The 18,589-nt window shown below is 39.8% G+C and overlaps 1 protein-coding gene across 1 annotated transcript in view; it reads right to left on the bottom strand.

Moving 5' to 3' along the window:
- The window catches only part of Il1rapl2 (interleukin 1 receptor accessory protein like 2), a 1,189,456-nt gene extending 1,172,959 nt beyond the window's left edge, over positions 1 to 16,497 (bottom strand). The window contains exon 1 of the mRNA XM_075958150.1: positions 15,445 to 16,497. The gene's annotated coding sequence lies outside the window, so the exon portion shown is untranslated. The remainder of the gene's footprint in view (positions 1 to 15,444) is intronic.
- Positions 16,498 to 18,589: the final 2,092 nt, after the last annotated feature.

Below are 18,589 nucleotides of genomic sequence, written 5' to 3'. Positions count from 1 at the left end.
TGGGAGCGCTCCATTGTGAAATCTCTGTTCAACACAAGCAATCTCTCTTGCTATTTTCACAGCTACAAAATCTAGTAAGTCCAAGTGTAACCATATCCATTCCTGTGTTTTGAAAATGTATAGAAATCATTGGATTTAATTAAAGCAAATGCAACAAATGTTGACATGCTATTAACTAACCGATTCCTTAGGAGGATTGGCTCCTAAGTCCCATTGGAGTTAGAACATAGTTTTTAATATATGCATTAAAAAGACTGATAAAACTAGCAACAGTTTAAGTTTCTATTTATAATTTGGTGCTAGAGACTTGTGCATGCTAGACAAGTACTCTACCAGTAAGTCACATCCTCAGACATGCTTCCATTTATATTAAGGATTATTATAGTTTCTTCAAGCTTTATATTTTATATATACTTATATTTTATATATAATACATATCTTGAACTTTATATATTTTAATATTATATTTTCTTCCAATTACGAACTGTAATATGCTTTGTAGATAGTAAGTTCATCCATTGACAATTATTCACTAAATTTTAGACTATTCAGAATTTGCAAACACAACCATTTTATGACATTTTTGTCAACAGAAAATGAACACAACACTAATTGTTAATTATACCCTATTTACCCAACTGCTTAAATCAACCCTAGCCTAGGAAAATAATTTACTACCCCCATTAATTTGACTACTGTGAACATTTCATATAAAGACAATTATATGGTGAATTCTTTCATATTTAATTCCCTTCACTTAGTCTAATGTTTTCGAATCTCATCTGTACTGTAACAGTGTTTAATTCCTTTTCTGTTGGCATTTATAATTGCGGTATGTATGCAAATATAACAACTTGCCTATCTACTCACAAACTGGCAGATATTTTGGGTTGTTTTACTATTTTGTAGGTTATTTATAATCAATTTCTTTTTAAAAAAGACTTTTAGATTTTTAATTTATTTGGTGTATACAAGTGTTTTGCCTGCACCTATGTGTGTGTACCATGTGCAAGCCTCATACTTTGGAGGCCAGAAGAGAGGAACAGGTCCCTGGGACTGGAGTAACAGATGGCTGTCAACCATCATATGGGTCTGGGAACTAAAGCTGAGTCCTCTAGAAGACCAACAAGTGTTTTTAACAGCTAAATCAACTCTCTAGTCTCAATCAGTTTCTCTATCAAGTTCTAATTTATATTCACATCACTATGTACTGATCCAGATATGTAAAATATCACTATTTACATTTTTATTGCATGTGTTCATTTACACTCACTTGTATGCATGTGGGTAGGTGTTCATGTTCCACAGTGCTTGTGTGGAGGTCAGGACAATTTGTCCAAGTAGGTTGTGTCCTTCCCTTTGGGTCCTGAGAACAAAACTAAGGTTATCAGACTTGGCAGCAAGCACCTTTATCTACTGAGTCATCTCGCCAGTCCACAATAGTAGCATTACTCTCTATTAGGTGATTATTCCCTAGGTTCTTTCTGAGACATGAAAATCAATAAAATATATATGGAGAAACTAGTATGCAATAGGCAGAAAATGGAGACTTAATAAGTATTTGCTGACTCCAGGGTTACTGAATGCGAAAATTCATCTTCCTAGCCAACATTTTCCTTTCAGCGCATCCCTACCAAAGCTACCTGGATGGCATGCAATTGAATACTAGAACCGGAAAAGACTATAAAGTCCAAAGTTTCTCAAAAATGTGTTTCAAGAACCACTTGTATCTGAATTACCAGGGGAGCTTGTTAAAATGCCTATTTCTGTCCTCCCCCTCCCAGATAATCTAATTCAATAAATCAGACTTGGAGGCCACAGGAAGGTGCCTCTGTAATAAGCACCCCAGATAATTCAAATGCATACTAAACTCTGAAAATCATTGATCCAATCCAGTCTTCCCACTGTACAGACAAAGAACTTTGGGTCCATCTGGGAAAGTGCCACACTAAAGGTTGCAGAGCATGGTGTAGGGATAATGACAGGGAATTGAGGTTAGGAATCTCAACACAGCACTTTCAGGTACCTTGACTACTCTCTCTTAGCACATCTTCTTATCCCTGCAAATAGGAGCTTCGTGGACTTTCTTTACAACCATCAGTGACTGACACACCATATATGCTCAGCAAAATAGTTACTTCTTTAAGCTTGGTCCTTTGTGAACTAAATGACTAACGGGTCTCTTTCAGGTAGTATTTGATAAAAGTATAAAGTTTAAAAAAATGCAATGCCTATGAAAAGAACACTAGACCCAGGAGGGAGATCTCTGGTTCCTGACCCAAATGTTGAAAAATCTCCTAAGTAGGGAACAATCTTCAACCATAGGCTTTGGTGACTAACGTAGCCCTGTGGTGACATTTCCTGCCCAAGGTCCTAGAACAATTCTATACACCCACTGTGATCTATTTAAAGGAGCCAGGTCTTCTTTTTCTTTTAGAATACACTTTCTGCCAAGTTTTCTATCAGAAGGAAATTATAAATTACAGGAGCTACCACCATGACTAAAAGGCAGTAGGAAATTTTTTAATGAAAATTACTATGCCTATCAGAAAGACTCAGTACAAACGCATTACCACGTGTTAGAAAAGAATGATGGAGTAGCCACTTTTTTTTTCATTTTTCCCTCATTATTTTGAATTTTAAACTATAAAATAGCACTTTATTATAATTAAACAAAAACACGTGTGAAGAAAACAATCACCTCTTTACTCCTTTTTATCTTTTCCCCATAATGCATCAATTTAGAAACAATCTAAATTTTTCTGTCCATTTTAAACTATGTATTATTTTATATACACAAGTGACGTGTGTGTGTGTGTGTGTGTGTGTGTGTGTGTGTGTGTGTGTAAGAATCCCTTCCAACTTTACCCATTTAGAAAGTATTATTCTTCATAAATTTTTTTCTTTTACTTGTAAGTAGTCAACTATTGAGCTTTACCTAGACTAAGATTCCAATTCTTAGATATTCTGCTCATATGCACTCAGATCACTACTAGCTTGCCTCACCTATTCTTAAGTTAGTGTCACACAGATCCTAACTATCTCTCTACTCTCTTCCCACCTCACAATATGTCCTCTTCCTGTATAGTTTTAATTCCTGGCCTATCGCTTCGTGCAACTTACACTATATTCAGTTCTTTGTTCCATTGCTCTTCTACTGAATCTTCTGACAAAAGTCCAGACACAGATCAGCACATCTGTCCACTGCTTCCCTTATCACACCGAGCACAGCATGAAGAAGCGATACATACAAACTGGTAACTTCCATCTTCATTTGAGCACCCAATGCTACACACACCGTCTCTTTTTATTAGTGTTTATTAGTGTCCTCTTCCCTTCAAATTCTGAAGTTCTACTTCAATAATACAAATTTTCTTACCAACTCCCTCGCAATTTAGTCTCAACAAATGACAGTGCCTGGTATTTAACAGTGAGAAAAGAAGTCCAACAAAAGCTCTTTTCATCCATCCACTAAATCTACAGCAAATTTGCATAAGCATGTTCTCTCTCTTCTTTGCTTAAATTGGAGGGAAATCCTTCTTAGTGTTTAATTTTAACATATCCATGAAGAAAATTAAGGTTATGTAATTCTAAAATATAAGATACTGCGAATTATTTACTTTGAACAAAGCACTAGGAAAGTTGGGTTAATAAGTGAAAGGGCATAAATAATAAAGAGTATGAATACACCAAAAAGTCAAGTCTAACCATGCAAGAGTATATTCTTGAATAGAAATATGTGGTCAGTGTTTGGAATAACTTTCATGGGAAACAGATGGTCCAGAAGAATGAATGGGTTCACATAAAATCTGCTTAGCAGCGCTGTGGGACCCAGATGTAGTCGTAAACCAAGCACTGGTTTAAGAACAGGTAGGGCCGGGCGGTGGTGGCACACACCTTTAATCCCAGCACTGGGGAGGCAGAGGCGGGTGGATCTCTGCGAGTTCAAGGCCAGCCTGGTCTACAAGAGCTAGTTCCAGGACAGGAACCAAAAGCTAAGGAGAAACCCTGTCTCGAAAATCCAAAAAAAAAAAAAAAAAAAAAAGAACAGGTAGGTCCTGGCATACATATCTTCACTGGAAGGATTCAGCAATACAAATACTGGAGCAGAGAAAGTGATCATAGGCTTGATACAAGAATGGGAAATTATCTGTAGGTTTATTGACCAGATAATAAATGCAGAGCACGATGAGCAGATCAGCAAGAGTAGCACACTATGAAGTTTAGGCTAGATAAGAAAGGAAGCAATATTAAAAAGAAAGAATAAGCCTCAGATATGAAATTATTGTACATTTTACCTTTTAAAGTGCAACTTTCTCGTGTATTATGCCATTTCCCCATTATTTACCAAATGCATTACCTTTATGGGAACAGAATTCCATTACCACCTGCAAATAATACCTGAGTTTTTTTATTAACATGTGTCATGGTACTAATATTTTAGGATACTTTTAAGAAAATAAAAAAATAAAAGAATTATGTCTGATTTAACTTAAACCTTTAATTGAAGTTGATACCATGTATGCTGTGATAAAGAAATCACACATCCCAATTATAGAAAATTTGAAAATCTGTTAACACTCTACATATATATGTATATATAGTTATGTGTCATATTTAAATGCATGGTTTTCAAAGCTAGTCTGGCTTGGTTTCACCACAGACAGCCATTACAAGAGTACTTTGACTTCAAGAATTATTTGTCTTTTCTTGTGAGATTATAATATAATTACATCATGTCTCCCTTCCCTTCCCTTGGTCAAAACCCTCCCATATACCTGTCTTTGCTCTCTTTCAAACATGTGGCCTCTTTGTTAATCAGTTTTATATACTAAACTTTAGAAAAATGTACCAAATTTCGTGTTCAAATTTTCCCTTCTGAAAAATAATAGTGAAATTACTACCAGGCTGAGTATATGTCTCAGCAGTAGAATGCTTTACCACTCTTCTCAATGTCCTGGGATTAGAGACTTGTAATTCAAACAGATACTATTGAGTAAATGGACCACATTTTCCTCATCCATATTTCAGTCGAGGGGCATTTAGGTTGTTTCCAGGTTCTGGCTATGACAAATAATGTTGCTATGAACATAGGTGAGCAGATGTCCTTGTGACACAATTGAGGATCCTTTGAGTATATACCCAATAGTGGTATTACTGGGTCTTGAGGAAGATTGTTTCCTAATTTTCTGAAAAATCACCACGCTGATATCCAAAGGGGCTGTACCAGCTTGCATTCCCACCAGCAATGCAGACGTGTTCCCTTTTCCCCACAACCTCTGCAGCATAAGTTGTCATCAGTGTTTTTGATCTTGCCCATTCTTACAGGTGGAAGATGGAATCTCAGAGTTGTTTTGATTTGCATTTCTCTGATGACTAAGGATGTTGAGCATTTCCTTAATGTTTTTCAGCCATTTCAGATTTCTCTGTTGAGAGTTCTCTGTTTAGTCTGTACTCCATTTTTTTTATTGGACTATGTGTACATTTACACAATGGAGTACTACACAACAGAAAAAATAACAATATCTTGAATTTTGCAGGCAAATGGATGAAGCTAGAAAACATCATTTTGAGTGAGGTAACCTAGATACAGAAAGACAGTTATCATATGTACTCACTCATAGGTGGTTTTTAAACATAAATCGAAGAAAACCAGCCTACAAACCACAATCCCAGAGAATTTAGACAACAATGAGGACACTAAGAGAGACTTAGATAGATCTAATCTACATGGAAAGTAGAAAAAGACAAGATCTCCTGAGTAAATTGGGAGCATGGGGACCTAGGGGGAGAGTTGAAGTGGGAAGGTTTAAAAGGGGGAGGGGAGAGGCAGGCCGGGGAGCAGAGAAAAATGTAGAGCTCAATAAAGATGAATAAAAAAGATACTACCCACTTAACTTTCAATACAATAATTTGTGAGAATGAAGTGAATTAATACATACAAGCCAATTAGAACAGTACTTAGAATCAGAATCATTCATTAAAAGGTATGTTAAAAGAACTGAGAAGTGTTTTCTATTTCCATCCATTTGCATGCAAAATTCAAGAAGCCCTTGTATTTTACTGCTGAGTAGTACTCTAATATGTATATATTCCATACTTTCTTCATCCATTCTTCCATTGAAGGGCATCTAGGTTGTTTCCAGGTTCTGGCTATTACAAACAATGCTGCTATGAACATAATAGAGCATATATTTTTGTTGTATGATAAGGCCTCTCTTGGGTATATTCCCAAGAGTGGTATTGCTGGGTCCAGGGGTAAGTTGATCCCAAATTTCCTGATAAACCGCCACACTGCTTTCCAAAGTGGTTGCACAAGTTTGCATTCCCACCAGCAATGGATGAGTGTACCCCTTTCTCCACAAACTCTCCAGCAAAGGCTATCCTTGGTGTTTTTTATTTTAGCCATTCTGACAGGTGTAAGATGGTATCTTAAAGTTGTCTTGATTTGCATTTCCCTAATCGCTAAGGAAGTTGAACATGACCTTAAGTGTTTTTTGGCCATTTGGACTTCTTCTGTTGAGAATTCTCTGTTCAGCTCCGTGCCCCATTTTATAATTGGGTTGATTAGCCTTTTACGGTCTAGTTTCTTGAGTTCTCTATATATTTTGGAGATCAGACCTTTGTCAGTTGTGGGTTTGGTGAAGATCTTCTCCCAGTCAGTGGGTTGCCTTTGTGTCTTAGCGACAGTGTCCTTTGCTTTACAGAAGCTTCTCAGTCTCAGGAGGTCCCATTTTTTTAATGAGATCCTTAATGTCTGTGCTACTGGGGTTATATGTAGGAAGTGGTCTCCTGTTGCATGCAAATGGATGGAAATAGAAAACACTATCCTGAGTGAGGTAAGCCAGACCCAAAAAGAGGAGCATGGGATGTACTCACTCATATTTGGTTTCTAGCCATAAACAAAGGATATTGAGCCTAGAGTTAGTGATCCTAGAGAAGCTAAATAAGGAGAACCCAAAGAAAAACATATAGGCATCCTCCTGAATATTAACCTTCATCAGGCGATGAAAGGAGACAGAGACAGAGACCCACATTGGAGCACTGGACTGAAATCTCAAGGTCCAAATCAGGAGCAGAAGGAGAGAGAACACGAGCAAGGAACTCAGGACTGCGAGGGGTGCACCCACACACTGAGACAATGGGGATGTTCTATTGGGAACTCACCAAGGCCAGCTGGCCTGGGTCTGAAAAAGACTGGGATAAAACCGGACTAGCTGAACATAGCGAACAATGAGGACTACTGAGAACTCAAGAACAATGGCAATGGGTTTCTGATCCTACTGCACGTACTGGCTTTGTAGGAGCCTAGGCAGTTTGGATGCTCACCTTACTAGAACTGGATGGAGGTGGGGGTTCCTTGGACTTTCCACAAGGCAGGGAACCCTGATTGCTCTTCGGGCTGAAAAGGGAGGGGGACTTGATTGGGGGAGGGGGAGGGAAATGGGAGGCAGTGGCAGGGAAGAGACAGAAATCTTTAATAAATAAATAAATTTTAAAAAAAGAACTGAGAAGTGATGTTAAATGTAATTTTCCACTTCCAAGAAAATTCAAGCATCTATTATGTTTGAAAGCATTTGAGAACTTCATAGAATGTGTAAGATATGTTTACAATGTAGTTTGCACAAGTTACACTTGAGAGCAAATTGTAGACCTATATCTGTTATATATTAGATGTTTCAGTTTATCTTTTTTTATGTTTCAGACACACAAGAATAAACAAACATATATGTGTTTACGTAAAATTAACTATAGATTATTTATTATTTTATTATTAGAAAATGATTCTCCCATTACTTTTACTTATATTTTTCTCTTCTTATTTTTTATTTAACCCTTAAATTCTTCTGAAGTTGTCGCCTAATTTTGACTAGTTTATCTTTCAACTTATATAATATTTACTGCCATAGTTTGCACATCTGAGAAGTTTATATTGAGATAAGCAATTGCTACTAGAAACAGGACTTGTTTACATATTTTAATAATTTCCATTATCACCTTAGAATAAGTCCTTAGTGAACCTGTGAAATCAATGAAGGTGTTTCTTATTTTTGTGGGACATCAGATCAACCTCTAGAAATGAAATAATTTAAATGGAACATTAGATCAGTCATAGTCTCTCAAAATTATTTTTATATTCCACCCAATGTTCTATATAGCAGATTTTGGCATTTCTGAAGGGTAAATGTGTCTTCAGTTTTCATGAAATGATTGAAGAAAGCCCTTCTTCATCTCTAGGTTATAAAATACTAGCAAATAAAATGCTTTAAAATATAGAATATTTTTAATGCCTTTGTTTCATTTTTCTATTTTTTCACATTTAGATATTTTATTCAGCTGCAATTACATTGATTTTAAAAAATGAACATGGGTGTGCCTTTATTAAAATTCTCTTTTACTTCTAGACTTGCTGCCATAAACATATTTATTAAATCTGCATTTTCCTTCTGTGTAAATTTAGAATTTCTCATTTACCATTTCTTAAAATCCAGAGTATACTTGAGTTTATTCTTGAGAGCTTGTTTGAAGGTTCTAGCAAGGAGCACTGCTACTCATATACCCTTGACCGAAGACCGGTCCTCCTCTATTCCAGAAAGGTCATCCTTTTCCACCAAGCTTGGAGCTTCAGGAGGAAGGCACATAGAGTGATGAAGGAGGAAGGAGACACCCGCCTAGCCAGGCAGATCAGCCAAATCAACCATGGTGATCAATGGGGTGACAGAATGTGAGATCGCCCTCACATTCTTGAGTTTATTCTTTAGACACTGTAATATTACATTTTTTTGTCTATTCCTACATAAATACCACCAGGTGGTTGTGGTGCACATCTTTAATCCCAGCACTTGGGAGGCAGAGGCAGGCGGATCTCTGTGAGTTTGAGACCAGCCTGGTCTACAAGAGCTAGTTCCAGGACAGGCTCCAAAACTACAGAGAAATCCTGTCTCAGAAAAAAAATGCATCTTACATAAATACCACAGGCTTTATATCATTTGTCCAGTGTAATTTATATGTAGTAGCATGAGTTCCTTGTAATTTTTTCTTCACATCTTTATTGGGAATTTAGTGTTTGGAGAAACATAAATATCCAATTTTCTGGCAAAAGAATCAAAATGATTCCATAATATTACAAATTCACTTGTCTTCTGAGAAGGACACTGTGAACTTTGAACAGTTGCATAAGCTGGCGAAAATATAAACCTTTGTGTACATGTACTGACAGAAATAAATCCAATGTAACTCTTTAAGGTAATTTCAGTGTGCTGCAGCTCCACATTCCAATAAGATAATCACTAGCTGCATATGAAACTGAGCACTCAAAATATGCCTAATGGACTGATGACAAGAAATTTATTTTACTTAAATACAATCAACTTAAATTTGCACGGTCTCTTGTTTATTGGATAGAACCCATCTAGATTACAGCAATTTTTAAATGGCCCTACCATAATATTTCATAGAACTATTGATGGACAATAGACCTGACCATTTCCCACTTAATTTGAAACTATCTTGTAGATACAGACCTTTAGTCAAATGCTAAAATCTAACTGGTCCTATGTTCTTAAAGCCAACCCCGCTAGAAAAATGTGATGGACGTGTTCTGTACGATTGTCACTGTACAAATAAAACAAGTAGTACAGCCTTAACAATGTTTAAAATTTACTGAGGGAGATAAATGATACACAAATAACAGTAATTGTTGCATAACAAGGTCAAAGTCATAGAATAGAAAATAACAAAGCACAGGGGAAATTCTAAGAAGAGAGAAATTATTTTTGCTATAGGGCATTTGAAAGAGGTGATAATTAAACTGCCTCAAGAATATGGTTCGTGTTCAACAGGGAAAATAGTAGATCAGAGAGGAAAAGGAATAATGAAGGAATGACATAAAGAAGGCACAGAGGATGAGTAACAAAGGTCACATGGGATGGTAAGTGGTCTGGTCTAGATCATTATACGTGCAGGAAAAAGAAATAAGGCTTATGAAGCAGATAAGACTGAATTTAAAAGGCCTTAGAAATCTGGACAAAGAACTCAAACATAGCTTCGTAGCTAATAAAGAGAGAATAACATTTTATCAAATCACTGTCCTCTGAGATTATGACCTCGGAGGAAAAATAGATATGTGGTCACAATAAAATACAGTTTTACAACTTAGAAATGTGACCCCCTTCACAAGATTATTATAAGCATTAAGCAAGGTACAGAAAGGAGGAAGTCATTAAAAAGAGCACAAACCAAGTACAGCATAAATGTTAAAATCCATTAAAAAGTATGACCTAGATGTTTCCTACATTGACACCCATCCAAGTAAGTCATAGTAAAGAAACCAACTTGAAAACAGTACTTAACACAAAAGAAGAAAATATTACTGCCACAGTTATTAGAAAAGATAATAACTGGTAGAAGGCTAAGCACTTAATAATAATGGCTGCTCTTGTGAAGTTCTTGGGTTTAATTCCAAGCACACACATGATGGTTCACTCTAACTTAACACTGCAGTTTCAGGATATCCAATGCCCTCCTTCTGGGCTCGTCTAGTACTGCATATATGTTTTACACAGACATCCATGCAGGCAAAATACCTATATATATAAAATAAAATAAATCTCAAAAAGCTAATAAAAAGAAAACATTATTTCTGACTATAAATTGAAAAGAGGCAATACATTACATGGATCACTAGATATGAGAGGGATAATACATTTTTTTCTAAATTAGTAACAATTATCATCTAGTATGTCTCAAAACTGAAATTTGAGCCCCCAATAAATTATTGGTCATGCCAGCACATAGGTTACAATAGTAGATAACGTTCTACAGTTAAAAAGCCATCTACATAATGTACCCAGCAACTCGAATTGTTAGAAATTATTTAAACTTGACACCAACCTGTACTGCTTAGAATCCATTCATTAGTTACTCAATACATTTACATAGTTAAACTATTTTAATTATAAAATAATTGTGCAGTTACTAAAATTGAGAAGGCTCAAGTTTCTAGCCTCATTCTGACTTTATTTTTAAATCTTCACACGGTAATTATATAAAATAGGAATGTATAAACTTTTATAGCTGTTTGGCTAGATTTAATTATTTCAATGAATGTGGTGGTTTGAAAGAAAATGGCCTCCACAGCCTCACAGGGTGTGGCCCTATTAGGAGGCATGGCCTTGCTGGAATAGGTATTGATGTGAGAATCCACAAAATTGAGCTTCTATGGTATGTGTGTCACTGGGGCTGGGCTTTGAAGTCTCAAATGCTCCAGCTAGGATCATTGACTTGTTCTCTCTCTCTCTCTCTCTCTCTCTCTCTCTCTCTCTCTCCCTCCCTCCCTCCCTCCCTCCCTCCCTCCCCTCTCCTTCTCTCTCTCTCTCTTCCTGCTCCCTGCAGATCCTGATGTAGAACTCTCAACCATGTCTGCCTGCATACTACCATGCCTCCTGTTATTATAATGAACTAAACCCCTGAAACTGTAAGCCAGCCCCAATTAAATGTTTTCCATTATAAAAGTTACTGTAGTCATAGTATCTCTTTACAACAATAGAAACCCTAACTAAGACAATAATTCAGGAAAGGAAAGAACCAAATGAGCCTCAGAAGATTAGTAAAAACATTTTCTGGAGAGTGAACCAAAGACAGGAAGTAGAAACTTTTATAATAGAACCTGTCAAGAATATAGAAGAACTGAGTGGTAGCAGTAATGCTGAAAAGCATAGAAAACATTCTAGAGACGAAGCTAAAAGTATATAATTAAATAAAAGATTACAGAAACATGAATGAAACAAGTTCTGAGAATAAGAAATAACAGAATCAATAAAGGAAGCAGACAAAAACTTTACTTGAGAGAAAACATCAAATTATTGTTTGAGTCCAGTTTGCCTTCCATATCCATATCCATGAGTTCTGCATCTGTCATAGATTTATTATTAATGAATAAAACATATTCAGAAAAAATATATCTGTAAATTAACAAGTATAGACTTTATTTTGCCATTATTCCCTAAAACAAGTTAATATATAAAAAATATATTAGCTAGATTAAATTATATATAATTTAAATTATATATATATATATATCACTGACTGTATTGGGTATAAGTAATTGGGTGATGATCTAAAGTATATGGAAGAATATATACAAGTCATAGGAAATATGTCATTTTATATAAAGGCCATGAACATCTGTGGATTTTGGTATACTTGGTGTCTTAAAATGAATCTAGTATATATGTCAATAAATTATATTTTATATGCTTATAGGATAGCCAAATAATAAAACAAATCATGTAAAAAATGAAAATCAGGCAAGAAGCCAAGGTACAGAAACTTCAAGATGGGAGATTTAAGGGGAAATATGAGGTAGGAGGGTGGCCAAAGCCAGGTTCTGTGGAACAGAAAATGGATCTTTTAACAATGATAGGTAGAAACTTGACCGGAGAAGTCCTGTTAGTACACACTTAAAGGTTAGGTACAGATTTTCCTTACTTTTGCATTTCATTGCTAAAGAGTTCAAACTGTAAAGTGTTTAATAATATTTCTACTTTACTACATTGCCATTTCACAAAGGACTGCACTTCTCAAAGGGAGAAGGCAGTGTGTGTGTGTGTGTGTGTGTGTGTGTGTGTGTGTGTGTGTGTGTGTTTCCACTGACCCTCATACGATCTTTCCTACCACAGCCACAGACGTACTCAGATATGAGGAACAGAACGCCGTTTCCCCTTAGAGTCCGCATACTGCTACAACTGTCATGGAATCTATTCATATCAGCACAGCACATTTCTTCCAAGGAACAGATGTGAACACAGAATTCCATTTTTACTGAAGTGTATGATCATTTCAATCACATTTTGACTCATTTTTCTTTCCCAGCTTTCCCCATATTTTTTCCAAATAGCAAATGTTTTGCACTGAGCCACTTCCCTAAATTATACAATCCAATATTTTAAATAAAGCAACATTTATTACCTCAAACAAGACTGGCATTGTCATCTTATAATTCCCTGTTTTCATATGGCCAGGTCCTTCGTAGCATGTTTTCTTAAAATTAAAGAAAACCTCATTTGGACTTGCACCTGTGGATACGTATTTCAGGTGAATAACTCGAGCTGTTTCCCAAGTAGCTAGATTATCAGCTGACACTTGAAAGCAATGAATGTGTGTCCAGGCTTTATTTCCTGTTGTGGACAAACAAGAAGCTTGCATTCACTTGAGTAGCTGTGGTTTAGGCCACTATTTGTTAAACCTAGACACCTGCAAAAGCCAATGTCCAAACACCTCAATTCCCCCGAACCCCACCTCAGGATCGTTTTAGCTCCTGCACACAACAGTGGTAAGAGCCCTCAGAAACTGAAAATATACCAATGTTCAACCTGAGGGCATCTACCTCCCAAAGGTTTTTAAATTCCAATGCTAATGCTCTAATGCCTGGCCCCAGTCTGTGGGGCAAAAGCCCAGCCAGCTAAGGCTGCATATGAACTCTAGTTGCCACTTGCTCGCCCTTCCTGCCAGCTGGGGCTAGCGTGCTTGAGCCAGGGTGAGCCTTTGACGCCGTAGTCTTTTGTCCAAATTTAAATGTTTTCTATTCAAATCATCCTCTTTCAGTCTGGGAATTTGGGGCTGTTTAGCCCAGTGTAGCCCGCAGATCGGAAAGTTTATAAAGTAAGCTAGCAGCTCAGAGCTGTAGCCACTGCTTCAGGTCCTGCCACTGAGCTGTGGGAGATCAGTGGGGCCACATAGCTGAGCTGGCGAAGGAAACAGAAAGGATTGACTGGAGTAATGGCAGGCAAAGCCATCTGAAACCTAGACTTTGAAACACCTGGGAATTTGCAGCTCCCTAGGTCCCAGGCTAATTGCCTGATTTCCATCGGGGGAAGAAGAACGTGTTGGGAGCCACAAAACAAGAAGGAAAACAGAGAAAGCAAAGTGTCTGTGACCCTGTAGGCAGAGCATAGCATTATCACCGTAAGACCTACAAGCCCTGAAATTGTTAGGGACAGCCTATGCCCACCAACAACTGTGTGGGGATACAGAAGTGCCAGTGGTTTAAATGGTCCCCAACCCCCTACAACTGTCCTAGACACTTAATTCCCTCCTTTCCAGGGACTGTACAATGTCTAAGAAACTTGTACCATTTCAAGAACATCTTTCCTCTCTCTCCCTTCTTTGGGTCTGTCTTGTTTGCACCACATGCTTCCCCTGGCCAGAAAAGAAGCAGTATTACTCCTGGGGAGTCTGCACAATCTGTGACTGAGTATGTTGGTGATGCGCAGGTACTGCGTCCTCTTCACCAGCACGATAGGCTTAAACAGCCCCCCTTTCCCACACTGCCACCCCTTTTGTAAATTCCAGGTAGCTTTTAGTCTAGCTGAACTTTTCCTGTCCTTTATAGCAATAGCAACTTTTGCAGGGAAGAATCGAGTCTCAAATACTTGTTTACTAATGTCTTCTCCTAAGTCCCTAGGATGCACTAGGTTGGGGGTAACTCCGAGGACCAGAAGAAACAACGACTGAAGCAGAGAACTGTAACATATGCTCAGTGCTCAGCTTTCCAGATCTCTCTGCCAAAGCACTTTTCTTTCTTCTTTCGTTCTCTCTCTCTCTCTCTCTCTCTCTCTCTCTCTCTCTCTCTCTCTCTCTCTCTCTTCTCTCTCTCCTCCCCTCTCTTTCCTTTTCTTTCTTCCACACGTGATAGTAACATCAAGCTGTTTGTTCCATTTCAGAGGTTCAAATCAAGAAGAGCCCCTTGAGGGTTATTCTTTCTAAACTGCCTCTCTGTGATCCCCCTCACAAGGAATCTGAGGGGCAACTTTGAGAATGGGTCATCTTCACCCTCTAGCAACAGTGAGAAAAGGTTTGTGCAACCTGGAAAACCCCTGCTAAAGGCGGCAGGGAGGAAATTTTTATTTCAGGATGAAGAGAGCATCTCAAGGTGTGCAGAACCACTCCTTTAAGTTTTAATAAAGACAGGCAGAGATGGGTTCTAGTTCACCAGCAGTCTTGTGCTCCGGGATTCCCAGATGCAGGAGCCCATATTGGGAATCCCCGCTGCTCCACTCAGCAACCACCTGAACCCCAGCCTCCATGGTTGCTCTGGCCATAGGCAAAACAAAGTAAAATAAAAATAAAGAAAAAATATTTAAAAATCAAAGTAGGGAGCACCCAGTGGGAAATTGCCTTTCGGATTCTAAAGCCACGTCTCACCCACAGACCACAAAGATCTTGCTGGAAAAATACCTCATCGAGCAGGTTCCTATAGGCAAGCAGCCCCTGGCCCTAGACTTTCAATAAGGTCTTAAAGAGAAAAAAAAGAAACAGGCGCGTTTCCAAGTGGGGAAACTCCAGCAGGACAACTATTGCTTCTATAGCCTTAGCCTTCCATATGCCCGAGAGTGCCTATCCACAAGAACCAACTCTCTGTCCCAGGAGTCAAGTCTGCCTTACCCGAGTCTTGCAAAACAACCAGCAAGGTCCAGCAGGTCTCAGGCGTGTAGTTTCATATCCAGGGCGAGATGGAGGACGGAGTTCCGAAGAGCGCAGGCTTCCATGGTGGTCAGAAAAGCTTCCGAAAAATGAATGGGATGAGGGAAGCCTTTGGAAGACGGTGTCTCCCAAGCAGTGGGCACAAAGTCTCCACCAGATTCCCTCCGCTCCCAGTCCTTAGTCAACGAGGATGCCAGGGAAGTTCGGAAGATTCCTGGAGTTCAGTGACGCTTCCGTGGACTTTGGGGGGAACCTGAGGGGAACGGTTTACAGGAGGGTTCCTAAATCATTAGGTCCTAACGAATGGCAGGTACCACCTCTCAGCTTAGTGAATGGATTCTCGAAGGTGCCCGCCTCCAAGATTCTTCGGAGCGACTTCGCTTTGGTGCAACCTTGTTCCAGCCGCACCTTGTCCAAGCCAAACGGTGCGCACCACACTGGGACGCCGGGACGCGGGGTGCCTCAGCCCGCGGTGCAATCACGACTGGTGGGGCAAGCGAGCTCCAGAAGACAGCGGAGCCCGCGGCTCAGCGGGGCTGCGGTGCAGGCAGCCCGCAAGAACCCCGCTGGCCCGCCTGCATTTCGCGCCTCTCCAGCGCTTCCCGGAGTCCTCTGGTCGGTGCTCAGAAGCCACTTGCCTCCAACCCTCAAGGAGCGGAGTGCGGGTAGTAAGCCCCGCGCTCTTCTCACATCCTGCCACCGTCGCTAGCGCCTCCGAAATATGCCTAGAGTAGGTAAGTGGGAGGGTAGTGGAAGTCACCCAGAGCCTGGGCTTCCTTGCTAACAGTTTGGTGCCTCCTGGCTGACTGACTGCAACCAGGAGGTGCGAATTAGAGAAGGACCACTCTGGCGCGTCACGGCAAAGGGACGCTTCTGCTCCTCCTCCTCTTTCACACCCCCTTTGGATTTGGGAGCGCCAGGAGGGAAGACCGGATGAAGAGAGTGGGGGAGAGAAGCTGCCAACCCCAAGTCCCCAGTCCCCCTGGTTTAAAAACGCGCTTCTCTTACCTTTCCCGGGAGAAGGGAAGCGTGTCGCTGCAGCGCCGTCTAGCGTCCTTCCCTAGACTGCCAAAAAGGGTTGAGGCGAGCAACCAGCTTGCTCAGTGCAGGTGTGGGAAGTCAAGAAAGCAAAGTTTTTCAGCTTTTCTGGTCCCCGGTTCCAGTCACTGGACACAAAAGCTAGCTCAACCAGCTACGCACCTGCTTGGTTCCATTCAGGCCATAACTTAATGTTTTTTAAAAACGAAGGTACCAGATTGCCTAATTTTGGTTATAATTCAGCTTTCCAGTACTTAAGAGAACCCTTTTCCAGTCCCCCCTGTTTTAAAGACCCTAAACTCCCACTGTTCTCAAGTCCCCCAGGCCTTAAATCAGGCAGGTAATATTCTGGGACGTGAGAATGGTCTCACAGCCGGACCGAGAACTGCGACCACTCTTCCTTAAACCATCAGCCATGCTCCTGAACACCTGCTCCCCCGATGCCAGGCAACCCCCAAAACACCCTCTTAAGCGCTAAAACAGAGAGGGACTATTGCCCGAGAACCTGCGGGATCTAGACGGCAGCGGTGCCCAGTGCAGTTTCTACCCTAAGTCCCTTCCCCAGCATTCCCGTGGGTTTTCGAGACCGTGCTGATTAACGTACTTAACAGGATTGCTCATTTAACGGGTCAGCTGAGCGCTGTGCGCTAGAATTTGCTGCTACACTGAGCTCCTATTAATTTATCTTTCTGTGCACTTTCTCCAGCTGTTCTCCCGAGGCTGCTCCAGCGCTCCGCATTAGCCACAGAAAGTCAGCTAGCACGGGAGACAGAAACAAGGTCCAGGAGGGGGTAAGCCCTTGGTGTGCCTTTGCGCAGCGCAGATCCATGCCTTTCTAGTTGGCTTTCTTTTCCTGACCCCCAATCGGAATGCACTCAACTTTTAAAATTAAAGCCTGTGGGTGGTTAAAGTTACTCTCCATTTTTCATCAAGTTCACTTGCTCATACTCCTTTCCCCTTTATGGATCATTCTTCTTATCGTATTTCACAAAACCACACCTCGTGGCATATTCCTTCTGCAACTGGATTTAAATTTGGAAATCTTGAGAAGTCACTGTGAATGGAAAAGTCCTTCTAGGTAGGCAGCAATTGGCAGTGCCAACCACTCTCCCTGTTTTGTTTTGTTTTTTATATGCATGCTTGGGGGGTGTTTTTGAAACAAAATGCCCTACAATTTCAGTTTCTGTTTGTTAACGATTCTTTAGTTTCACATAAAACACATTCCGTAGACAGGGCTGGCCAGCTGGTTTTCCTTTGTCCTGTTACAGTGCTCCTGAAAACTTCAACATAAGCTTGCCCAGCAGCAACCTTCATCTACATCTCAAGCCAACCCCTGCTGGGTCTACATCACCATCACTGGCACTCATGATGCCTGCTTCCATCCAGCTGGCAGTCCATCAACAAATATACACAGGATGTGATCCACGGTAGAAGAACACCTTTTCCTGGACTCTTATCCCTTGGTTGGGTCACAAGTGTACACACACTGACCTTCACTATAATGCCAGTCCTCAAGCTCTGGGCTTAGATGATCAGCTGAGATGTCCTGGGGGAAGACATAGGGGTAAGCTATGAAGCCCTTCACTTACATTAGAAGCCAGTAGTCAGGGTTGATGGAACTCATTCACTATATTGCCCAGTGCTATCCCTCAGCAAATAATCAAGTAGAAAGTTTAAACATTTAACACAGAAATATATCTGAGCATGGTAGGCGCTATGCTGGCAATCCCAGCACTGGGAGCTCACGGAATAATAGAATTGCCATGAGTTTAAAGTAAACCTGAGCTACATACTGAAACTCTTGTCTCAAAAATAAATAAATCTTTCTAAATGCAGTCATGTAACTGGATCAACTTAAAACCAACTTTCTACACACAGTTTTACACAGGTTCACTCAAAAACTAGTACCTGTTTATACACTGTACTCCACCTTCGGCACCTAGCAAAGTATACTATTTTATGTGACTGCCATTCCTTCAGTACTTTCTCTGCTGATAAGGACTGGTATTGAAGTCTCAAGAATGCCTAAATCTGGCTGACCTTGCTGTCTTGGGTAACATCACCCTCC

This window comes from Microtus pennsylvanicus, chromosome X (assembly GCF_037038515.1).
Source record: "Microtus pennsylvanicus isolate mMicPen1 chromosome X, mMicPen1.hap1, whole genome shotgun sequence".
NCBI lineage: Eukaryota > Metazoa > Chordata > Mammalia > Rodentia > Cricetidae > Microtus > Microtus pennsylvanicus.
Note: the sequence above shows the minus strand (reverse complement) of the source record. Positions and strands in the feature narration are given on the sequence as shown.